Source organism: Neophocaena asiaeorientalis, unplaced genomic scaffold (assembly GCF_003031525.2).
Source record: "Neophocaena asiaeorientalis asiaeorientalis breed wild unplaced genomic scaffold, Neophocaena_asiaeorientalis_V1.1 scaffold150, whole genome shotgun sequence".
In the NCBI taxonomy this organism is placed as follows: Eukaryota; Metazoa; Chordata; class Mammalia; order Artiodactyla; family Phocoenidae; genus Neophocaena; species Neophocaena asiaeorientalis.
Genome location: NW_020176571.1, coordinates 16,855,178 through 16,862,879, shown reverse-complemented (window position 1 = coordinate 16,862,879; position 7,702 = coordinate 16,855,178).

Below are 7,702 nucleotides of genomic sequence, written 5' to 3'. Positions count from 1 at the left end.
GCACACGGGCTTCCGTAGTTGCAGCGCGTGGGCTCAGTAGTTGCGGTGCGCAAGCTCTAGTGCAAACGGGCTTCAGTAGTTGTGGCTCACAGCCTCTAGAGTGCAGCCTCGGTAGTTGTGGTGCACGGGCTAAGTTGCTCTTCAGCATGTGGGATCTTCCCGGACCCGGGATTGAACCTGTGACCCCTGCATTGGCAGGCAGATTCTTAACCCCTGCCAGGGAAGTCATATTTTGTTCTTTTGTTTCAAGTTGGAAAGTAAGCCAGCTCCCATTAACTCCATCTTTGCCAGGAGCCTCCTTCAACTTATATTAAAGGCAAGAAAATGCTCCATGAGAGAAAAATAAAACAGTGAAGTAAACAAATAAAAACAAATATTCACGTGCTAATACTGCACTGTAATTCTCTGAGATCAGCTGAGAATTTGCCCTGCCAGTGAGGACAGTTTACCAGTGTCAGGACTCTCTCGGCAACTTCCTCGGCATCTGTACTCCTCGGCCCAAGATAATTTTCTTTTCACTTAGACAACAGTATGGGTTTAGACTCTAGATGAGGACCTCCTCTTGAATGTGGAAAATGGAAACTGGCCCCTCACAGAGAAACCTTTCCCGACCACCCCAATTAAAGTAACCCCCTAGTTATTCTATATTGCATCACTGTGGTTTTGTTATTTGTATTTTACTTATCATAACTTGATATTTTCTCATTGTCTAGTTTTAAAAAAAGTATCTGTCTTCTGAACTAGAATTCTCTCCATGAAAGTATATACTTTACAATCATATTCAGATTCTGTTTCCTGCAGCCAGAATAATGTCTGGTGCATTAGAAGTGCTTGATAAAATACGTCAGAGGAGTATTTTCTGACTCTGACCTTGGAGCAACTATTGCTTTAAAAGAAAGTGTTCTAAAAGAAAAGGAAACATAAAAAAAATTAATATCACAAGGCAGCTCCATATTCACTGACGTCCACATTCCTTGTGACTTCATTGTTTGTATTACCTGTGAACCTTTCCTGAAACCTTATATCTTTCTGTCTGTTACTCTTCCTGTTGCTTCACATTTCCTGTTCTGGGGTTGGTTTTATCCTGGCACTTGAAGTCACTGTCATACCCTCCCTTGGTATCAACATCGTGGGAGAAAGAAAAAGAAATCTTTTTCCTTGAGTTTTTTATTACTGTAAACAACCACTGCACTTCATGTTGTGTTTTGTTTTTTGTTTTTTTTACTCCCCATATCCTGCTACCAAATTGCAGACCTTCTCTCTTTCACAGTCCTATACCTGAAAACACCTTTCTATTTCCTCAGCTTCCTGCTCAGTTCAAGCCAAGCTTTTTGAAAGATGCCTTAATTGGTCTGTCTGCTTCGAGTTCTCCTTTTTCTTTAGTTCATTTCATATATGACCCCCAGATAATGTTCCTAAAGTAAATTCTAAATGTATTATCCTTCTATTCAAAAAACATTAATTATTTCCTAAGCAAGGGGGCCAATTAGGAGCCCACCGTTCTAATTTAGATGGGATATATGTTTTGTTTGTTTGGCTTACTCAGTTTTTAAAACACATTTTTTATCCATTGTTAAATAATCAAAGGATTTTATATCAAAATCAGAATTTCTAATTTTCATGAAAACCTAAAAGATCTGCAAGTACTGGGCCCAGTCTCTCACAAGGCAGTAAGGAGCTGAGTGTTGAGTACCTCCAGAGACAAAGCAAATCCACTCCAGTTTGTCTGAGTCCTCAGCTCTCCCTATCTATTCCTGATGCTGGAACCAAGTGTAGTTTGTTATTTATGGTTGTGTTTGTGCTGTTGTTTTTCTTAGAGTGGAGAAATATTTCTCTTTCCTCATCTCTATTTCAAACATAAGAAGATGAAAGATAACCTGAGAAGCTACATATTTCAATTATAATTGAAAGGCAACATATTGGCTTAGGGAAGTGAAGATACTTTCTAAGTGTTTAATATAAATTAAGTATATGTCTGTGTCTTATACTTGGCCCTCTTTGCCCACATACTTTACTTACCTGGCCTCTGTGAGGGGGAGAATTTGGACCCTTTCCTGTTATAATTCAGATTGAGAACAGACTCCTCACTTGGGCATCCAGGACTGTCCAGGGCAGAGACCTGGACAGTCTGACTTTTAACCTCATCTTCTGCTGCTCCTATCCTATCTCCAGCCCAAGTTGTTGTAGCTGCACTTCTCAGCCACTGTTCTCTAGGCCTAAATCTCCCTCTTATCCCCAGTACCCCCCACCCCACCTCCTTTCCGAAATCCTGGTCCACCTACCCTTTGTCTGTGAAAATCTTCGAGTCCCTGGTCAAAGGCCACCCTCTCCAGGAGCCATTACTGACTGTTCATCAGATGTGCTCTCCCTTAACTCAGCTGACAGAGCACCGTGTTTCTCCCTCACTTATGGAGCCTGGATCTGCTCTTGGTTTTAGTTCCCCACTGGAGATCATGTCTAGGCTTCTGGAAGGCCCCAAAGATGCAAATCTTGCTTTCAGAAATGGAGGGAATGAAGAGAAGTTACTTATTAGTACATTAAATAGCAGACCAAAATTCTGATATTTACAGACTACTGAGGACATTTTACTCATACATGAGCACAGACGTGCACACACACACACACACACACACACACACACACACACACACACACCCTCTCTCTCTCTCTCTCTTCCATGAATACGACTAGGAGGGCTATCACACAATGATTCAGAGCATGTGCTTTCAAGTTAATCATATTTACCACTGACTGTGCTATTCTAACTAAGTGTATTCTTAATCCCATTGAGTCTGTTTCTTTTCACTAAAATAGATGAGTTTAATAATATTTCTTTGATAGTGTTGTTGTAAAGGTGTGCACATAGAACACAGTACTGTGTTGTGACAGGGGTAACATTTTAAAAAATAATTTCTATACTTTCCTCTTTTGACTTTCTGTGCACATGAACTTTACCTCAGTGCTCTCAGAGGTAGGAAAAGAGAATTATGCTATGTTACAAAAGAAAGCAAATAAAATATCATTTTCCACATTCGACACTGAAAATAGAATTATGCATTAAGACATAACCTAGTGAAGCAGATTATCATTTTGAAAGAAGGCTTAAACGTTTCCTTAATATTCTTCCCTCTCCACTTTTTTTCAGCTGCGCCATGCAGCTTGCAGTGTCTCAGTTCCCCAACCAGGGATCGAACCCCATGCCCTCAGCAGTGAAAGCGCAGAGTCCTAACCACTGGACCACCAGGGAGTTCCCAAGGCTAGCTTCTTTATCTTCCTAACCAAGCCTTCCAGGTTAGGGTCTTCCTTGAGGGGATCTAGACAAGAAGACTAAGGAAGAGGGTCTGCCCCTTTCTGGCCCCAAGGGATTATGGGAGGAAGGAGAGGGAGTGAGAGAGGAGTTCAGGGTTTGACATGTGTTGCTGTTGGCAGTTGTCATTTCTCAGTCATCACTGTCACAAACACTGATACTGTCCCTCCCCTCATTCCAATACTGCTATTGGCTCAGCCATCACACCCACAAGGGTTCCCAACCCTCTCTCAGGTAAGAGGAAAGCATTCCTCAGTATGACGCTGGAAGGGGTTTTCCTTCCCAAACAATGAAGAGCTATTTTGGCCAACTTTCAGTTCTTGAGCTATCAAGGCTCTCTTGCAGGACCACTCAGTACTGCATCCAAGCACATTTCTTGCTGATGGTCAACCAGGCAACCTTTCAGACCTTTTCTATCTCAAGATGTGTTCATTCAAAATTTAGCCTTCATCTCCTCAATTTTGAGGCTATGAGGATGTTGTCTGTAAAAAAAAAAAAATTCAAGCCATCATTAACATGCATGTAAGTAAGAAACTGATACTTGAAATTCCTCCAGACTGACATAACTACAATTGAAATTTAATGCTTCTCCTTTCGTATATCGCTTTCTGCATATAGACACACATATTTGTCTATATAATTTTACATAATTTGTATCATGTCATGTTTGCTGTTTTTCTCAGAAACAATCTTCTTGTTCTTTTTTGATTACTTCTCCCTCCCTCTTTCTTCTTATGCAGTCATAACGTCCATGTGTCATAAGTTTTCATATCTGTCTTTGGCTCATATGGTCATATACAGACAAATACATATGTGTACCCATACATACATGTGTAGAAATGTAAGGCTTTGGGGAAACTGCATGCTTTATAAAAATGGGATCTTTCTTTTTATGCTGCTTATGCCTTTAATGTATCTTTTTAAGGTAACATAATATTTCACAGTATGACTGTATCCAAATTTATACAACCATTTCTTTTTTGATGGAAGTAAGGCTTCTATCATATACTTACTTTGATTTGGATCTGTAGTTTGTCTCATGCTTTCTGTCAATTTTTCTTTTTTTAAAATCAATTTAAAATCTTTTATTATAGATAAAAATGCTATCTGCCATAGTGTTTGGCAATATTTTTCACTATCTTAATTTATCTTGTAATTTATGATGCCTTTTCCCATTAAACATTTTCTACTAGTCAAATATGTCTGCTTTTTCTTTTACATCTTGTAGTAAACTATTAAGCCTCCTGGATCTGCCCTCCATTTTTATTATTAATGCTTTATTTCTTTTAATTTTTGCTCTGCGTTTTGTGATTTTTCTTTGAGTGGCTCTTACAGGTCACCTGTTGGGTATTCCTCAGGAACCAATCTCTCCTTTGATTTACTTGCTGACTTTGTAATTGTAAATCGTTTTTAAAGGTCTTTTTAAAAAGGTTTTAATAGAATCTCACTAAATGCGCTAATTATTTATTTTCTAAATTTAAGTTGTCACATCTCTACCAGCAATTCTAATCCATGAAATTCTTCCAAGTCTGGGAGTTCTGTTTGTTATTCTTCTTTTTGGCTGCTGGCTGATGGATTGTAATTATCCATCGCAGCCTTAGGGCTCAAACCAAGCTTTAGGGATCCCATGTGGCATAAACCTACCAGTGGTGGGAGATGCAGCATGCTCTGCTCCTGTGGGCCAGAAACACACCTGCTGACAAATTGTCAACATCTGATCAAGACACCAGGATGAGGCCTCTCTCCTCCCAGGTTTCCTCACTGCAAAGCCTAAAGTCTCAAAGTATCAAAGAGAGAGAAAGAAAGGAAAGAAGGTGGAAGGGAGAAAGAAGGAAGGTAGAGGTAGAGGTAGACAATAGGCTTTTAAGAATCTTAAGGGCATGACTCTCTTATCTGCTAGACAAAAAGGCTTCTAAGAATCTCAAAGACGTCATCTCAAAGCACGCTGTTCCTCATTCCAAAGAAGAATGGGGCCTATCCCGGAGATATTTATGGGTGTGTCTTTTTGTCACATGGACAGAGCAACAATAATAATCACAGAAAGCTTACACCATTTTTTAAGAGCATTACGTTGGCCAAAAAAAATCAAAACCAAACAAAAACAACCACCTACTCAGACTTCAGGGACAGAGACAGTTCAAAAGAAAAAGAGCCCTTATAACCCCTGACCTTCTACAGGCACGAGTCTGAGAAATATGCTCAGCTGTGAAGAGTGCTATTTCTTAAGGAGGAAAGATGGCTCAGAGTGCAGAACCGAGAGCCCAGAAAGCAGAGCCTAGAACTTCAAAGAATCACTTATAGGGAGGAGGATTGGACTCAACAAAATTTCTCTAGCTCACTAACACTTATGTGCTTCCTATTCTTCTCCTTTTTACATAGAAATGTCTCCTATAGTTATCTTCTCCCTGTCTTAGCGTGTATCAGAAGATAACCTGTCTCTTTTAATTCACAGGTCTTCAGATTAAGAGAATCATGCTCTAGGAGCTACACTCGAGGACCTTCAGTAGAGGGAGCTGTCCCCAAGGAGCTCCATTTATATTTAGACCTGATTTAGGTAATGAGATCACAGGCTTCAAGCCTGACCCTGACGACTTAATAGAGTGAGGATTTGGAGGTCTTAGGAAGGTGGTGAGAGCATTTTGTTGCTAGATGGGAAATGAATCATGGAGGTTAGAGGAAGACAGTAAGAACCAGTTTCCCATGACGGCCCCCGTGAACTATACTTCCCAGTATTCAAGTTCTGTGTAGTTCTCTCCCCACTGAATCTGGGCTGGCCCTATGTAGCTCATAGAATGTAGCTGAAGTGTTGTCACATGACTCCTAAGAGTCTGTCATAAGAAGCCTGTAGTTTCTGCTTTGGTCTCTTGGAACACTCATTCTTGGAATGCTGTCTCTTATAATCCAGCTGCCATGCTGTAAAAAGCCTGAACCGCATCGAAAAGCACATATAAGCACTCTGATAGAGAGCCCCAGCTAAACTACAGCAAACAGCCAAATCAGCCGCCAGCCATGCGAGCAAGCTGTCTTCTATGTCAAGCCCAGTTAAGTCTTCAGAAAAACCCAGCGCTTACTACCATCTGACAGCGACTACACCAGAGGCCTAAGCAAGAACTACCCAGCTGAACATGGTCAACCAACAACAAATGGTTGCTTTTAACTCATTACAATTCATAGTGGTTTGTTACCAGAAATAGGCAGATAGAATACAACCAAACACTTTTCCAATATGTTTGCAGCCAATTGATATACTCCCAATAAAGTGTGACAATATCACATGCTGGCAAGGATATGAATCAACTAGGATTCTTATATTTTGCTGGCAGGAGATTCTAGGGGATGTACAGTCCTAGTTGTTTTTCTTAATATGACAGATTTATTTATATAAAATCACATACCCCAGAATCCACCCATTTAGAGTACACAGTTCAGTGGTGTATAGTATATTCACAGAGTTGTGCAAGCATGTCACAGTCAGATTTGGAACATTTTTATCATCTCAAAAAAAGAAATCCCATATGTATTAGTAGTCACGCCCCATTTCCCTCCAACTTCTCCAGCTGAAGGCAACCACTAACCTACTTTTGTCTTTGTAGATTTGCATGTTCTGGGCATTTCACATAAATGGAATCATAAAATATGTAGTCTTTTGCAAATGCTTTCTTTCGGTTAACATGTTTTCAGTGTTTACCCATGGTGAAGCATGTGTCAGTATTTAGGTCCCTTTCATTGCTGAATAATATTCCATTTTATAGTGTGATAGATGGAATAATGGCACTCAAAAGATGTCCATATCCTAATCCCCAGAACCTATGCATACATTGCCTTATGTGGCACAAGAGTTTGAAGAAATAATTAAGTTATGGATCTTGAGATGAGGAAATTATCCTGAAGTATCTGGGTGCACCCACTAGAATCACAGGGACATTGTAAGAGGGAGGCTACAGGGTCAAAATTAGAGAGAAAGTGATGTGACTACAGAAGCAGAGGTGGAAAAGGTTTGAGATGCAAGGCCATGAGCTAAGGAACGAGGGAAGTCTTTAGAAGTTGGAAAGACAAGGAAATGGAATTCCTCCCCACAGCCCCAAAAAGGAGCACAGCCTTGAGAACATCATTTTAGGACCTCTGACCTCCAGAATTAAAATATAATAAACTTGTGTTGCTTTAAGACACTGTTTACAGTGTTACAGCAGCAACAGGAAACTAATACATACAGATATACAACATCATACATATATGTGCATGTATACATCTATCTCTATACACACACGTTTATATTCATATATATATATATTCATTAGTTGATGGACATCTGAGTAGTTTTCACTTTACGGCTACTGTGAATAATGCTGCTGTGAACGTTTGTTTACAGATTTTTGTTTGGACATGTTTTCATTT